This window comes from Arachis ipaensis, chromosome B7 (genome assembly GCF_059453495.1).
Source record: "Arachis ipaensis isolate K30076 ecotype BB chromosome B7, ASM5945349v1, whole genome shotgun sequence".
In the NCBI taxonomy this organism is placed as follows: domain Eukaryota; kingdom Viridiplantae; phylum Streptophyta; class Magnoliopsida; order Fabales; family Fabaceae; genus Arachis; species Arachis ipaensis.
The window spans coordinates 100,239,586-100,257,878 of record NC_142442.1 but is presented as its reverse complement, the minus strand read 5'-3'; the positions used below and the strand labels follow the sequence as shown (position 1 = coordinate 100,257,878).

General features: G+C 39.9%; 1 non-coding gene and 1 pseudogene across 1 annotated transcript; both read left to right on the top strand.

Annotated features, from left to right (window-relative positions):
* The window catches only part of LOC148553510 (uncharacterized), a 91,154-nt pseudogene that overhangs the window by 21,136 nt on the left and 51,725 nt on the right, over nt 1–18,293 (top strand).
* LOC148553513 (small nucleolar RNA R71) lies at nt 745–848 on the top strand. Its single transcript, XR_015892514.1, has one exon. It is a non-coding gene; the product is annotated as a small nucleolar RNA R71 (small nucleolar RNA).

Below are 18,293 nucleotides of genomic sequence, written 5' to 3'. Positions count from 1 at the left end.
TCTAGCTTCTGGATGGCAGCTCCTTGGTTTTGCAGGTTAGAATTTACTTCTTCCTTAAAAGCTTTCAATTCGGTTATGTCTTGACTCATGGTTGCAAGCATTCCTTCTATCCGGTTTAATTGATCTTGAAATTATTGGTTTGGATTAGGTTGGGTAGGTTGATTATTTTGGCCATGATATGATGGTTGGGAGTAAGTGTTTTGTGTGGCTTGGTATGATCTTAGGTTGGAGTTTTGGTATGTGGAATTGTTATGTTGGTTGTGGTTGTAAGGTTTGTGGTTTTGTGGTTGGGTTTGTTGGTTCCCCCACCCAAAGTTTGGGTGATTTTTCCATCCTGGGTTGTAAGTGTTGGAGTGTGGATCATATGATTGCCTTTGTTGGTTTCCCACATAGTTGGCCTCTTCCCAATCACCTCCTTCAATGCTTACTTCCTCTTGATCTTGTGTGTGTATTGCAGCCACTTGCTTTATTTCTAATTGCCTGGTAAGCCCTGCTAGTTGCTTGGCAAACACCTTGTTTTGGGCTAGAATTGTATCAACATGGTTCAGCTCCATGACTCCCTTAGTGTTGTGCCTTTCTGATGCATAGTAGTACTCATTCTCAGCCACTGTCTCAATCACTTCAATGGCCTCTTCCACAGTCTTTTTCCTGTTCAATGAACCTCCTGATGAATGGTCTACAGCCTTCCTTGATTCATAAGAGAGTCCATCATAGAAAATATGCAATTGCACCTAATCATGGAACATGTCTGGTGGGCATTTCCTTGTCAAATCCTTGAATCTCTCCCATGCCTCGTAGAGAGTTTCACCATCTTGTTGTCTAAAAGTTTGAACCTCAGATCGAAGCCTATTGACCTTTTGTGGGGGGTAGAAACGTGCCAGAAACTTGCTTTCCACCTCATCCCATGTTGTTAGACTCCCCCTTGGGAATGATTCCAGCCACTTAGCTGCTTTGTCCCTAAGTGAGAATGGGAACAAAAGCAGTTTATAGGCATCTTCCTGGACTCCATTGGACTTCACAGTGTCACAAATTCTCAGGAATTTTGTGAGATGTTGGTTGGGATCTTCATTAGCACTTCCACCAAATGAACAATGATTCTCCACAAGTGATATTAGCTGTGGTTTGAGCTCGAAATTGTTGGCCTGAATGGGTGGTTTCTGGATGCTGCTACCACAATTCCCAGAGGTTGGGTTTATGTATAAACTAAGAACCCTCCTCTCAGGAATGGCATTGTTTCCATCAGCTCTCTCATGGTTGTGAACTTCTCTATCCATGTTGAGATCTAAAGCTTCCTCAAAATTGTCCTCAGATTCTCCTTCAGATTCCTCTTCTCCCACTACTCTCTTCCCTCTTGCTTCCCTTCTAAGTCTATGAAGGGTCCTCTCTGGTTCGGTATATGGAGGAGTTGATGTCTCTCCTCTCCTACCTGTCATACAAGAACACAGCACAGGCAACAAACAAGTGAAATACTCTTGGTTAATGGAAGAGTATGGTTAGAGCAATTGAGAAATTAATTCAAACAGTTAGTGAGTCAGTGAGTTAGTTGCTTGAATTTAAAGGCATAAAGAAAGAAAGCATGTAACCGAGTGCAGAAATTAAAATTCAACAAATAACTTGTACTGAATTATTCAAAACAGAAAAAAAATGCTCAATCTAGTTAACTTCTAATTTGAGAATTGTCAATCGAAAACCAATCCCCGGCAACGGCGCCATAAACTTGATGCACATAAACTAGTTATGCTACGATTTAGGAAATTGCACGATCGGCAAAATTCCTTCCGGCAAGTGCACCGGTTATCGTCAAGTAAAAACTCACAATAGAGTGAGGTCGAATCCCACAAGGATTGGTTGAGTGAGCAATTCGGATTAGAAGTGTGTTCTAGTTGAGCGGAATCAAGATTGAGATGAGAATTGCGGAATGTAAAATTGGCGGGAAAAGTAAATGACAAGAAATTGAAATGGCGGAATCTTAAATTGCATGAATTAAAGAGCAGAAACTAAATTGCTGAAATTAAAAGGGAATGGGGGTGATTGCATGAATTGAGTTGCAGAATGTAAAGAGAAGATGGAAATCAGAATTGGGGGATTCATTGGGTTATAGGAGATATTGAGATCTCCGAATCAAAACATGTTTATCTCTTCCTCAAGCAATGCGTTCATTGAATTTTGCTTGGCAATCTTATATGATTGGATCCCAATCCCTTGGCTCACCAATTCTCTCTAAAAATGAACAAATTCCCAATCCCTTGGTTTAAATGTTCATAAGAAGAGATGATGCTCGATCACTGATTATACCACACAGTTTCATGAACCACAATTTGGTAGGATTACATGTCACAATATCCATCCAAACCCCAATCCAATTCACTGTGAGAAAGCTTCTCTAGCATGAATCCTCCATTCCTTTCCCAAGGTTCCGAAGGATTCCAATTATGGGTAGTTTCTTTCCCAAGACAACTACCCAATGGAATTAGATCGAGAAGCTTTCTAACAAAATTCAAGAGAAAAGATTGAAGAAGAAGATAAACTATTATTGATTCATTGAATTACAATAGAGCTCCCTAACCCAATGAAAGGGGGTTTAGTGAGTCATAGCTCTGAATTCAATTACAAAGATATGAAAACTAGCTAAAAGTGAAGGTAAAAGTCCTCCCTAACTTAAATTCTATCCTATTTATACACTTTCTATATTGAGCTTCTGTTGTGTTTCTTGGGCTTTGAGGCCTCTCCCTGCTTTCCTTTTGCTTTGGGTTTATGATCCATAATCTTGATGAGGCTGCTGATCCAAATTCTGTAACATTCATTGAGCCATCTTAGTGATAATCAAATAATAATACATGACTCAACAAATTGAAATTTCAGACTCATCAATTCTTCAGGCCCAATCCCATAAACCATGATATTCAATTGGGTTTCATGCCAGAGTAAGTTTAAGTTAATGTTTGTGCTAAAGACTAACTTAAATCGCAATATTTTTGGCCCAGAAACCTTTTCCAAGAGTGGCGTTTAAGTTGCAGTTTAAGCTTAAACTACAGCTTAAACGCCAGACACTTCCAGTGAAGCCTTTTGTAGAAGCACGTTTAAGCTTCAGTTTAAGGTTAAACTGAAGCTTAAACGTGGAAATGGAAGAAGGCAGCCCTGGAGAGTCATGTAGTCGAACATGTTTAAGCTTCAGTTTAAGGTTAAACTGAAGCTTAAACGTGGAGATAGGAAGGGCAGCCCTGGAGGTCGAACACGTTTAAGCTCCAGTTTAAGGTTAAACTGGAGCTTAAACGTGGAAGAGGAGGAAGCCATCCTGGAGGTCGAACACGTTTAAGCTCCAGTTTAAGGTTAAACTGGAGCTTAAACGTGGAAGCTGAGAAAGGTAGCCCTGGAGGTGTCGAACACGTTTAAGCTCCAGTTTAAGGTTAAACTGGAGCTTAAACGTGGAAGGGGGGAAAGGCAGCCCTGGAGGAGAGTTCTTGGTCGAACACGTTTAAGCTCCAGTTTAAGGTCAAACTGGAGCTTAAACGTGGAATGGCTCCCTGGTGCACTTCCCACTTCTGGCGTTTAACCTCCAGTTTAAGGTTAAACTGGAGGTTAAACGTGGAACTGCCCCCCTTGGTATCCTTCTCACTTCTGGCGTTTAACCTCCAGTTTAAGGTTAAACTGGAGGTTAAACTTCAATTCCAGCATTTCTTAGCCTTCATGATTCTGGCGTTTAAGCTCCAGTTTAGGCTTAAACTGGAACTTAAACTCCACATGTGATATTCAAGCTTCCTTTATTGATTTTGTTGCTTCCTTGCTTAGCCTCTTCTTCCCTAAAATCATCCAAACAATTGCATCAAAGTCTTGCAAAATTTCATGAGAAATCTTCCATTCATAGTATTCAAGTAATATAACTAAAAACTCATGGAATTTGCATCAAAATCATACTGTTTGGATGGTTCATTGCTTTGTTCTTCTTTTAACCATTCTTGGTTACTTTAAGCTCAAGAAAATGCATAAAACCACTAAAACTAACAGAAAAATACTAGTGAAACTAGCCTAAGATGCTTTGGCATCAACAGACTGTAGGGTAGGCAGGTAAAAGTTAGAGTAGAACTCGACTACCCAAGAAAGATTGACCTGCTTCTGTTGTCTCTGTAGGAAACCCCATTGTCTTCGTTCAATTTGCGGCTCAACAAAAGTAGCAATATTGGGCGGGAGGATAAGAAGGTGTTCGTTGTTGTAACTCCATTCGGCTAGAGTAGGGAATATTTGCTCATAGTAGCGATTTGGAAATCGCGCAGTGTCCTTTGCTGGAAAGGCTTTCTCTTTTTCATCAACCTTGATGATCCTCTTAACTCTTTTTGTTGAGGGCTTGACTGCAATTGAAGAAGGCTCTGCCACTAGTGCTCATTTAGTTCCTCTTCTTGCTGGTGGTTTGGGAGTAGCTTTCTTTTTTCCTTTCTTGGTGGCCATCTTGAAAAGGGAAGAGAGAGTAAATTAAGTTCAAAGAGAGATATAGCAATGAAGAGAACGAAAAAGGATGGTTATACATGCACATTAAAAGATAAATGATGTTAACACACGCTCATGAGTACATGTGAAAGATCATTAATGGAAAATAGTTAGTGCATATGATGACAAGTGAATGCAAGGTGTTTATTGGCATGCCGGCAAAGGGCATGAGTAGCATAGATCAAGCATCACTTTGTAGCAAACCATCACGTTTGTATTAACAATTAAATTCAATTAATATAATAGTAAAGGGAATTTGTGAAAAGCAAGCATTGAATAGTAGAATAACATAGAGAAGTGCATAATGCCATATGGGCTTTTTCACAAACACATAGCGTGCATGGTAAATAAGGTATACAAAGGATTAAAGTGAACATGCAAGCAACCCTTTAAAGAAAATAATATATAATTGCCAAATAATTTGCAACAATCCACAAGCATATAATGAAGAATAATGACTTAAATAAAATTCTAACACCATGTAAAAAGGAAAGAAGAAGGATGAAAATATGAATAATGAAAAGAAAAAGAAAAGAAAATAAAATAACATATAAAATAAGAAGAATGATAGAAAAGAAAAGGATGAAGAAGAAAATAAAACCTTGTTAATGGAGGTGAGGGAGAGAGAGTGAAAGGTGAGATAGAAGGAAGAAGGGAGGAGGAAGAAATAAGGAGGGAAAAGAAAAATTAGGATTTGGAGAAGAAAAAGATATGATAATTGGAAAAATTAGGTTGAGCTGTGCGGCGCAAGCGACGCGATCGCATGGGGCACGCGGTCGCGTGACTTGCGCTTAAGTTGAGGGACACGGTCGCTTCGGTCACGCGGTCGCGTGACCCAGTTTGTGCCAGTGGCGCGAGGGTTGCCTCGCACTCGCAGAACTCTCTATTCAAAATCATTAAATGCCAAATTTTAGGTGACGCGATCGCATAGGGCATGCGATCGCGTGAGTGGGCAGTTTATGGGGTACGACGCAGCCGCGTGCGGCACGCGGTCGCGTGAGGGGGATTGCGCGTCTAGCGCCAGTCCAGCACCACTCTAGCACAACTTTCAGCTGTGCACCCTTTCTACGTCGAAAATCAGGGCTCGCGGTCGCGTGGGAGGTCATTATGCCCATACGACGTGGTTGCATGGGCAGATTTGTGCCACTGGCACTCCTCCAGCCACACTCCAGCGTGACTCTCTGTTCATTTTTATTTTTCTCCCCTCTCCTTGCGATGCGGACGCGTCGCTGATGCAGTCACGTCGCGTGGCATTTTTTTTTTAAAAATAAAAATATGTAAATGCAGATGCACGAAATACACTAATAAAGAGAAGAGTTATTGGATAAGAAAATTAAAAATAGAGAAAAGAACGATCATACCATGGTGGGTTGTCTCCCACCTAGCACTTTGCTTTAACGTCCGTAAGTTGGACGCTCCACTAGCTCAGTCTTTGGCTATGTGGGGATCTTCCAAGAGGAAGATCTCGAGTTCCTTGTCTTTCTTCCGCTTTTCGCCATGGTACAGCTTTAAACGATGTCCATTAACTTTGATAAGCTCCGAGCTCGAAGGATGGATAAGGTGATAAACTCCGAACGGTTCGGCCTTCTCTACTCTGTATGGACCTTCCCATCTTGATCACAACTTGCCTGGCATGAGCCTCATTCGAGATTTGTAAAGGAGGACCGAGTCCCCAGGTTGGAACTCTTTCCTCTTGATGTTCTGGTCATGTACAGCCTTCATCTTCTCTTTGTGTAGTCTTGAGTTCTCATAAGCTTCTAGGCGAAGGTTCTCCAGTTCTTACAGTTGCAACTTCCTTTCAGCTCCGGCTTTCTCAATTCCCATATTGCACTCCTTGACTGCCTAAAAGGCTTTGTGCTCTATTTCCACCGGGAGATGACAAGCTTTTCCATAAAATAAGCGAAAAGGACTCATCCCAACGGATGTTTTGTATGCTGTTCTGTATGCCCAGAGTGCATTTTGTAGCCTGGTGCTCCAGTCTCTTCTATGAGGCTTTACTATCATCTGCAAGATACGCTTTATCTCTCTATTTGACACCTCGGCTTGCCCATTGGTCTGAGGATGGTATGCTGTCACAACCTTATGAATTATCCCATTCTTCTTCATTAGTCCTGTTAGTCTCCTGTTACAAAAATGGGTGCCTTGATCGCTCACGATTGCTCGTGGGGATCCAAAGCGATAGATAATATGATTTCTCACAAAGGAAACAACAGTGTTAGCATCATCAGTGCGGGTAGGAATTGCTTCCACCCATTTGGAAACGTAATCCACAGCTAACAATATATAAAAATAACCATTAGAATTTGGAAATGGACCCATGAAGTCAATGCCCCAAACATAAAAAATTTCACAGAAAAGCATATATTGTTGAGGCATCTCATCCCTCTTGGATATATTACCAAATTTTTGGCATGGGGGCAAGATTAACAAAATTCAGCAGCGTCTTTAAAAAGAGTAGGCCACCAGAATCCACAGTCTAATATTTTTCTAGCAGTTCTTTGAGGGCCAAAATGTCCTCCACTCTCAGATGAGTGACAGGCCTCTAAGATGGACTGGAATTCTGATTGAGGCATACACCGTCTAATTACCTGATCAGCGCCACATCTCCATAAATATGAGTCGTCCCATATATAATATTTAGACTCTCTTTGATGCTTAGAAAAGCTTGGAGGAAATGTGCGGCTAACTAGATAATTAGCTGCAGGTGCATACCAAGGGGATACTTCAGACACTGCTTGCAGGTTATCAAATGGAAAGTTATCATCTATAGGAGTAGAATCATCCTTAATGTGCTCAAGGCGACTCAAGTGGTCTGCCACTAAATTCTGGTTAACACTCCTATCCTTTATTTCTAAATCAAATTCTTGTAATAGCAGTATCCAACGTATAAGCCTTGGTTTAGACTCCTTTTTAGATAATAGATACTTTAAAGCTGCATGGTCCGAATACACTACTACTCTAGTACCAAGTAAATAAGCTCGGAATTTATCCAGAGCAAAAACAATAGCAAGAAGCTCTTTCTCAGTAGTAGTATAATTCGACTGGGCAGCGTCTAAAGTCTTAGACGCATAAGCAATTACAAAAGGATCCTTACCTTCGCGCTGAGCCAGCGCTGCTCCTACTGCAGGATTGGAAGCATCGCACATGATTTCAAACGGCTGGCTCTAGTCTAGTCCTTTCACAATTGGAGCTTGAGTCAGGGCGGCCTTCAGCTTATCAAACGCTTGCTTGCAATCTTCACCGAACTTGAACTCAATATCCTTCAATAGTAATCTGGATAAGGGAAGTGCTACCTTACTAAAGTCCTTAATAAATCTCCTGTAAAAACTTACATGGCCAAGGAACGAACAGACTTCCCTCACAGAGGAGGGGTAAGGTAAACTAGAAATAACATTCACCTTTGCTGGGTCTACAGAAATGCCATTATTAGATACCACATGTCCTAATACAATCCCTTGTTTTACCATAAAATGACATTTTTCAAAATTCAATACAAGGTTTGTATTAACACATCTATCTAATACTCTAGATAATCCATCTAAGCAAAGGCTAAAAGAATCACCATAAACGCTAAAATCATCCATAAAAATCTCCATACAATCCTCAATAAGATCAGAGAAAAGACTCATCATACACCTTTGGAAAGTAGCTGGTGCATTGCACAAGCCAAAGGGCATTCTCTTGTAAGCATAAGTCTCAAAAGGATATGTAAAAGTGGTCTTTTCCTGATCCTCAGGAGCTATATGAATCTGGAAATAACCTGTGTAACCATCTAAAAAGCAATAATGTGATTTACCTGACAGGCGATCCAGCATTTGATCAATGAATGGAAGTGGGTAGTGATCCTTACGGGTAGCTTGGTTGAGACGCCTGTAATCAATGCAAACTCTCCAAGCATTCTGAACTCTAGTTGCTATGAGCTCTCCATGCTCATTCTTCACTGTAGTGACTCCAGACTTCTTGGGCACCACTTGTACTAGGCTAACCCATTCACTGTCTGAAATGGGATAGATGATACCTGCCTCCAATAGTCTAGTCACTTCCTTTTTGACAACTTCCAAGATAGTGGGATTCAATCTTCTTTGGGGTTGACGGACAGGTCTTGCTCCCTCTTCTAAAAATATTCTGTGCTCACATACTTGAGGGTTGATGCCTACTATATCTGCCAAACTCCACCCAATTGCCTTCTTGTGCCTCCTCAGTACATCAAGTAGCTGCTATTCTTGTTGAAAAGTAAGTTCCCTTGCAATGATAACTGGAAACTTCTGCTCATCTTCAAGATAAGCATATTTGAGATGTGGAGGAAGAAGTTTTAATTCCAATTTCTGATCATGGGCAGGCTCTGGATTGTCTGGAACTTGTGAAAATGCCGAAGTGCCCTCATAGTCAATCAAGAGGATCCCCACACTTGGACCTTGTCCAGTGTGCCTCTCTTCTAATTCTTCCTTGTGAACTGCAGCTACAGTTTCATCTATGACATCACACTGGAAGATTGAATGATTTTCTGGAGGGTTGTTTATGACTCCATTCAGATTGAAGATTACTATTCGGCCATCTATTTCAAAAGAGTATGTTCCTGAAAAAGCATCCAACTTGAATTTTGATGTCTTCAGGAATAGTCTTCCAGGTAGGGATTGATGATGGCTTATCTGAGTCATTATGGGGCATCTCCAAGATATAAAAATCAGTGGGAAATGTAAGCCCTTTAATGTTCACTAAAACATCTTCAGCAACTCCAGCCACTGTAATAATGCTTTTATCTGCTAACACAAAACGAGCTGCCAACCTTTTTAAGGGAGGGAGCCTCAAAATATCATATATAGACAAAGGTATTATACTAACACAGGCTCCTAAATCACACATGCAATCATAAATTACTACACCACCAATAGTACAACTAACTATACAAGGACCTGGGTCACTACACTTCTCAGGTAATTCTCCCATTAAAGCAGATATGGAACTACCTAAAGGAATAGTTTCTAATTCATGAATTTTGTCCTTATGTATACATAAGTCTTTTAGAAACTTTGTATATTTAGGTACTTGTTAAATAACATCAAAAAGAGGAATGGTTACCTCAACCTTTTTGAATATTTCTACCATTTTGGGATCGGGTTCCAGCTACTTCCTGGGCTTCCTTGCAAGTTGTGGAAATGGAATGGGAGTGGTGTTTTCTACAGTGTCTGCGCCTCTTGGTACTTCCTCCTGTGGTTGGGCTTCTTCTTTTTCAGTTACGTCCTGTATGTCTGGTGCACAAATTGTGAATCACACTTTTCACAACTAGTACCACTAACCAGCAAGTGCAGTGGGTCGTCCAAGTAATACCTTACGTGAGTAAGGGTCGAATCCCACAGAGATTGTTGGTTTGAAGCAAGCTATGGTTATCTTATTATTCTTAGTCAGGAGGCCAACAACTGTGTTTTTCAACTTCAATTGTAAAGAGTCAAAGGGCATAAATATAAATACTTACTGTGAAATGATGGGGAATATGTTGGGGTTTTGGAGATGCTTTGTCTTCTTTATTTCAGTTTTTCTCTTGTACTCCTCTGCACACACGCAAGGCTCCTTCCATGGCAAGCTGTATGTAAGGTGTCACCGTTGTCAATGGCTACTTCCCATCCTCTCAGTGAAAATGGTCCAAATGCTCTGTCACAGCACGGCTAATCATCTGTTGGTTCTCGATCATGTCGGAATAGAATCCCTTGATTCTTTTGCATCTGTCACTACGCCCAACAATCGCGAGTTTGAAGCTCGTCATAGCCATTCAATCCTTGAATCTACTCGGAATACCACAGACAAGGTTTAGACTTTCCAGATTCTCATGAATGCCGCCATCAATTCTAGCTTATACCACGAAGATTCTGATTAAGAAATCTAAGAGATACTCATTCAATCTGATGTAGAACGGAGGTGGTTGTCAGGCACATGTTCATGGATTGAGGAAGGTGATGAGTGTCACGGATTATCACCTTCTTCATAGTGAAGCGTGAATGAACATCTTAGATAGGAACAAGCGTGTTTGAATGGAAAACAGAGATAATTGCATTAATTCATCAAGACGCTGCAGAGCTCCTCACCCCCAACAATGGAGTTTAGAGACTCATGCCGTCAAAGAGTACAAAATTCATATCTAAAATGTCATGAGGTGCAAAATAAATCTCTAAAAGTTGTTTAAATACTAAACTAGTAACCTAGGTTTACAAAAAATGAGTAGACTATGATAGATAGTGCAGAAATCCACTTCTGGGGCCCACTTGGTGTGTGCTGGGGCTGAGACTAAAGCTTCTCACATGCCTGGGCTGTTTTGGGCGTTCAACGCCAGGCTGTAACCTGTTTCTGGCGTTAAACTCCAACTTGTAACGTGTTTCTGGCGCTAGACGCCAGACTACAACATGGAACTGGCGTTGAACGCCAGTTTACGTCATCTATCCTTGAGCAAAGTGTGGACTATTATATATTTCTAGAATGCCCTGGATGTCTACTTTCCAACGCAATTGAAAGCGCGTCAATTGGACTTCTGTAGCTCCAGAAATTCCATTCTGAGTGCAGAGAGGTCAGGATCCAACAGCATCAGCAGTCCTTTTTCAGCCTGAATCAGATTTTTGCTCAACTCCCTCAATTTCAGCCAGAAAATACTTGAAATTACAGAAAAACACACAAACTCATAGTAAAGTCCAGAAATATGAATTTTTCCTAGAAACTAATAAAAATATACTTAAAACCAACTAAATCATACTAAAACTAAGTAAAATCAATGCCAAAAAGCGTATAAATTATCTGCTCATCACAACACCAAACTTAAATTGTTGCTTGTCCCCAAGCAACTAAAAATAAAGTAGGATAAAAAGAAGAGAATATACAATGAGTTCCAAAAACATCTATGAAGATCAGTCTTAATTAGATGAGCGGGGCTATTATCTTTTTGCTTCTGAACAGTTTTGGCATCTCACTTTATCCTTTGATGTTCTGAATGATTGGTATCTATAGGAACTCAGAATTTAGATAGTGTTATTGATTCTCCTAGTTCAGTATGTTGATTCTTGAACACAGCTACTTTATGAGTCTTGGCCGTGGCCCTAAGCACTCTATTTTCCAGTATTACCACCGGATACATACATGCCACATACACATAACTGGGTGAACCTTTTCAGATTGTGACTCAGCTTTGCTAAAGTCCCCAATTAGAGGTGTCCAGGGTTCTTAAGCACACTCTGTTTTTTTGCTTTGGACCTCGACTTTAACCGCTCAGTCTCAAGTTTTCAATTGACACCTTCACGCCACAAGCACATGGTTAGGGACAGCTTGGTTTAGCCGCTAAGGCCATGATTTTATTCCTTTAGGCCCTCCTATCCACTGAAGCTCAAAGCCTTGGATCCTTTTTATTACCCTTGCCTTTTGGTTTTAAGGGCTATTAGCTTTTTCTGCTTGCTTTTTCTTTTTCTTGCTCCCTTTTTTTTTGCATTTTTTTCTGCAAGCTTTGTTCTTCACTGCTTTTTCTTGCTTCAAGAATCATTTTTATGATTTTTCAGATTATCAAAAAACATTTCTCCATTTTCATCATTCTTTCAAGAGCTAACAATTTTAACATTCATAAGCAACAAATTCAAAAGCCATATGCACTGTTCAAGCATTCATTCAGAAAACGAAAAGTATTGCCACCACATCAAAATAATTAAACTATTTTAAAATTCAAAATTCATGTACTTCTTTTTCTTTTTCAGAAAACAATTTTCATTTAAGAAAGGTGATGGATTCATAGGACATTCATATCTTTAAGACATAGACACTTAGATACTAGTGATCATATAGTAAAGACAAAAACATAATTAAACATGAAGCATAGTAAACGGAAAACAGGAAAATAAGAACAAGGAGATTAAGGAATGGGTCCACCTTAATGAGGGTGGCGTCTTCCTCTTCTTGAAGAACCAATAGTGCTCTTGAGCTCTTCTATGTCTCTTCCTTGCCTTTGTTGCTCTTTCCTCATAGCTCTTTGATCTGCAGTCAATTGCTCTACCACTGAATTATGGAAAAACAAAAGCAATGCTTTTACCACACCAAACTTAAAATGTTTGCTCGTCCTCGAGCAAAAGAAGAAAGAAGTGGAGAAGATGGAGGAGATGGAAGTGTGTGAATCTGTGGATTTGGGAGGGAAATGATTTGAATTTGAATGGTGAGGTAGGTGGGGATCCTGTGGGGTCCACAGATCCAGTGGGGTCAAGGATTTAGCATCTCTGCTCCAATTAGGTGTACAAAATGCCCTTACTGTGCAATCCTGGCGTTTAACGCCAGACTGTTGCCTGTTTCTGGCGTTAAACACCCAAATGTAGCCTGTTTCTGGCATTTAACGCCAGACTGATGCTTGTTTCTGGCGTTAAATGCCAGCTTGGTGCTTTTTTCTGGCGTTAAACGCTAGACAGATGCTTGTTTCTGGCGTTTAAACGCCAGAATGATCTTCCTCCAGGATGTGTTGTTTTTTTCATTCTGTTTTTGATTTTCCATTTGTTTTTGTGACTTCATATGATCATCAACCTAAAGAAAACATAAAATAGCAATGGAAAATAAATAGATATAATTAAATAACATTGGGTTGCCTCCCAACAAGCGCTTCTTTAATGTCAATAGCTTGACAGTGAGCTCTCATGGAGCCTCACAGATAATCAGAGCAAGGTTGGGACCTCCCAACACCAAACCACAGAGCTTCCTGAATAGCAAACAATTGCTCATCCGGAAAGGTTTCAGAGATCTCAGTAGGAGGGAGGGATGCTCCTGCTACTGGTTCTATCCGGGACAGGTGATCAGCTACTTGATTCTCCGTCCCTTTTCTGTCTCTTATTTCTATATCTAACTCTTGCAGAAGCAACACCCATCTTATGAGCCTGGGCTTTGAATCCTGCTTTGTGAGTAGATATTTAAGAGCAGCATGGTCAGTGTACATAATCACTTTTGATCCTACTAAGTAGGATCTAAACTTGTCAATGGCATAAACCACTGCAAGTAATTCTTTTTCTGTGGTTGTGTAATTTTTCTGGGCATCATTTAAAATACTGCTAGCATAATAAATGACATGCAGAAGCTTGTTATGCCTCTGTCCCAATACTGCACCAATGGTATGGTCACTGGCATCACACATTAGTTCGAATGGTAATGTCCAGTCTGGTGCAGAAATAACTGGTGCTGTGACCAGCTTAGCTTTTAGGGTCTCAAATGCCTGCAGACACTTTATGTCAAACACAAATGGTGTGTCAGCAGCTAGCAGATTGCTCAGAGGTTTTGCAATTTTTGAAAAATCCTTTATAAACCTCTTATAGAATCCTGCATGCCTCAGAAAGCTTCTGATTGCCTTAACATTGGCAGGTGGTTGTAATTTTTCAATTACTTCAACTTTAGCTTGATTCCACCTCTATTCCCTTGTTTGAAATTTTATGCCCAAGGATAATCCCTTCAGTCACCATAAAGTGACATTTTTCCCAGTTTAAAACTAGGTTGGTCTCTTGGCATCTTTTCAGAACAAGTGCTAAATGGTTAAGGCATAAGCTGAATGAGTCTCCAAATACTGAAAAGTCATCAATGAAGACTTCCAGAAACTTCTCTACCGTATCAGAGAAGATAGAGAGCATGCACCTCTGAAAGGTTGCAGGTGCATTACACAGACCAAAAGGCATCCTTCTGTAGGCAAACACTCCAGAAGGACATGTGAATGCTGTTTTCTCTTGGTCCTGAGGATCTACTGCAATTTGGTTGTAACCTGAATAGCCATCCAAAAAGCAGTAATATTCATGACCTGCTAGTCTCTCTAGCATCTGGTCTATGAATGGTAAAGGAAAATGATCCTTCCTGGTGGCTGTATTGAGCCTTCTGTAGTCAATACACATACGCCACCCCGTAACTGTTCTTGTAGGAACCAGTTCATTCTTTTCATTATGAACCACTGTCATTCCTCCCTTCTTAGGGACAATATGGACAGGGCTCACCCAGGGGCTATCAGAAATAGGATAGATAATCCCAGCCTCTAGTAACTTAGTGACATCTTTCTGCACCACCTCCTTCAAGGCGGGATTTAGCCGCCTCTGTCGTTGAACCACTGGCTTAGCATCATCTTCCAATAGGATCTTGTGCATGCATCTGGCTGGGCTAATGCCCTTAAGATCACTTATGGACCACCCAAGAGCTGTCTTGTGTGTCCTTAGCACCTAAATTAGTGCTTTCTCTTCCTGTGGCCCTAAAGCAGAGCTTATGATTACAGGAAAAGTGTCACCTTTTCCCAGAAATTCATATTTCAGGGATGGTGGTAGTGGTTTGAGCTCGAGTTTAGGAGGTTTCTCCTCTTCCTGAGGAGTTTTCAGAGGTTCTTTTATTTCCTCTAGTTCCTCCAGATCAGGCTAAACATCTTTAAAAATGTCCTCTAGCTCTGATTCGAGACTCTCAGTCATATGGACCTCTTCCACCAGGGAGTCAATAATATCAACGCCCAGGCAGTCGTCTGATGTGTCTGGATGTTGCATAGCTTTGACAACATTCAACTTAAGCTCATCCTCATTGACTCTCATGGTTATCTCCCCTTTTTGGACGTCTATGAGGGTTCGTCCAGTTGCTAGGAATAGTCTTCCTAGAATGAGAGTTGCACTCTTGTGCTCCTCCATTTCTAGCACTACAAAGTCAGTAGGAAAGGCAAATGGCCCAACCTTGACAATCATGTCCTCAATTATGCCTGATGGGTATTTAATGGAGCCATCAGCAAGTTGAAGGCAGATCCGGGTTGGTTTGACCTCTTCAATCAAGCCAAGCTTTCTGATAGTGGATGCAAGGATTAGGTTGATGCTTGCCCCAAGATCATATAGAGCTGTCTTGGTGCAGTTACCCTCTAATATGCATGGTATCATAAAGCTCCTGGGATCTTTAAGCTTTTCTGGGAAGCTTTTCAGAATGACTGCACTGCATTCTTCAGTGAGGAGAACTCTTTCAGTTTCTCTCCAATCCTTCTTATGACTCAAGATATCTTTCATGAACTTGGCATAAGAGGGTATTTGCTGAAGTGCCTCTGCAAACGGAATCTTTATTTCAAGAGTCCTGAGATAGTCTACAAAGCGGGCAAACTGCTTATCCTGCTCCTCTTTGCGGAGTTTTTGAGGATAAAGCATCTTGGCTTTGTATTCCTCAACCTTAGTTGCTGCAGGTTTATTTCCTACAGAGGTAAGTTGAGAAGCCTTCTTGAGGGATTTATTATCAGCACTTGCAGGTGTCTGATCCCTCACTTGCATTTGAAAGCCAGGGTTGGAAGCTGGAGTGGCGTTAGACGCCAACTCCTCATCTGTTCCTGGCGTCTGAATGCCAGAACTGTGCTTCCTTTGGGCGTTCAACGTCAGTTCCTTGCTTGTTTCTGGCGTTGAACGCCAGTCCTGAGCAAGGTTTGGGCGTTCAGCGCCAGCCTTCCACCCAATTTCCGGTGTTTTAGTGCCAGAATTATTTTTCCCTGGGCTCTTACTGTCCTCAGATGGAATTTGGGTAGTTTGCTCATTTCTTGGCTTCCTGCTGCCTTGAGGTGGGGTATTTAATGTTTTCCCACTTCTTAATTGAACTGCTTGGCATTCTTCTTTTATTTGGTTTGACAGCTGCTGCTTTGTCTGCTTTAATTGTTCTTCCATATTTATATTAGCCATCCTTGTCTCTTGTAGTCTTTCCTTGAATTCGGCTAATTGTTTTGTTAGAAAATCCAATTGCTGATTGAATTCAGTAGCTTGTTCAGCAGGACTGAGTTTAGTAGTAACTATTTTAGCCTCTTCTTTCATGGAAGGTTCGCTGCTTAAGTACAGATGCTGATTTCTGGCAACTGTATCAATGAGCTCTTGAGCTTCTTCAATTGTCTTCCTCATGTAGATAGATCCACCAGCTGAGTAGTCTAGAGACATCTGAGCTCTTTCTGTAAGCCCATAGTAGAAGATGTCTAGTTGAACCCACTCTGAAAAAAATCTCAGAGGGGCATTTTCTTAGCATCTCTCTGTATCTCTCCCAGGCATCATAAAGAGATTCATTATCTCCTTGTTTAAAGCCTTGGATGTCCAGCCTTAGCTTTGTCATCCGTTTTGGAGGAAAGTATTAATTCAGGAATTTCTCTGTCAGCTGTTTCCATGTCTTTATGCTAGCCTTAGGTTGGTTATTTAACCACCTCTTGGCTTGGTCTTTTACAGCAAATGGAAACAGTAATAATCTGTAGACATCCTGATCCACTTCCTTATCATGTACTATGTCAACAATTTGTAAAAACTGTGCTAGAAACTCTGTAGGTTCTTCCTGTGGAAGACCAAAATACTGGCAGCTTTGCTGCACCATGATAATGAATTGAGGATTCAACTCAAAGCTACTGACTCCAATGGAGGGTATGCAGATACTATTCCCATATGAAGCAGTAGAGGGATTAGCATATGATCCCAAAGTCCTTCTGGACTGTTCATTTCCACTTAGATCCATGATGGAGAAAGGGAGATAATGTAAAATAAAAATTTTATTTTTATTTATTTAATTATTATTTATTTCGAAAATAAAATAAATTAAAATAAAATAAATAAAAATGGGTGAAGATTTTCGAAAAATGGAGAGAGAGAAAAGAAAAAAAATGGTTAGGGAGTTTTGAAAAAGATATGATTTGAAAAAGATTTTAAATTTTGAAATAAAAATCTGAATTTTAAAAATAAATTTCGAAAATTTGTTTTAAAATAAAGAGAAAATATATTTTTGAATTTAAAGAGAAAAGAGAAAAACAATAAGATAGCACAAGATTTAAAATTTTTAGATCTAATGCTCCTTGTTTTCGAAAATTTTGGAGGGAAAACACCAAGGAACACCAAACTTAAAATTTTAAGATCAAGACACAAGAAAAACTCAAGAACACTTTGAAGACTCACAAGAACACAAGAACATAAAGAAAGAACACCAAACTTAAAATTTTTAGAAAACCAAAATAAAATTTTTGAAAAACAAAGAAAAATCAACAAGAAAACACCAAACTTAAAGTTTGGCACAAGATTTGATAGAAAACTATTTTTGAAAAAGTAGATTTTGAAAAGAATATAAAAGATTCTGACCCAATTGCCAAGAACACAGACTAACGCTCTAGCCAACTAAGTTATAAATGTAACACTTGTTTTGAAGAAGTATTTTTAAATAACTAAGAATGAAAAAACTATTTTTTTGAAAACTAATGTTTTGAAAAGGCACAAGAAAAACAAGAAAAATCACAAAACAAGAAAAACTAAAGATCAAACAAGAAAAAAAATTCAATTATAAAAATATAATTTTCGAAAAAATTTTTTTGAAAGAAAAAAAATAAGGATTCTAAAATTTTAACCAAAAACAATATTAGAAGACTCTAAACCAAAAAGAAAAATTTTTCCTAATCTAAGCAACAAGATTCACTGTCAGTTGTTCAAACTCAAACAATCCCCGGCAACGGCGCCAAAAACTTGGTGCACGAATTGTGAATCACACTTTTCACAACTAGTACCACTAACCAGCAAGAACACTGGGTCGTCCAAGTAATACCTTACGTGAGTAAGGGTCGAATCCCACGGAGATTGTTGGTTTGAAGCAAGCTATGGTTATCTTATTATTCTTAGTCAGGAGGCCAACAACAGTGTTTTCAACTTCAATTGTAAAGAGTCAAAGGGCATAAATATAAATACTTATTGTGCAATGATGGGGAATATGTTGGGGTTTTGGAGATGCTTTGTCTTCTTTATTTCAGTTTTTCTCTTATACTCCTCTTCACACACGCAAGGCTCCTTCCATGGCAAGCTGTATGTAAGGTGTCA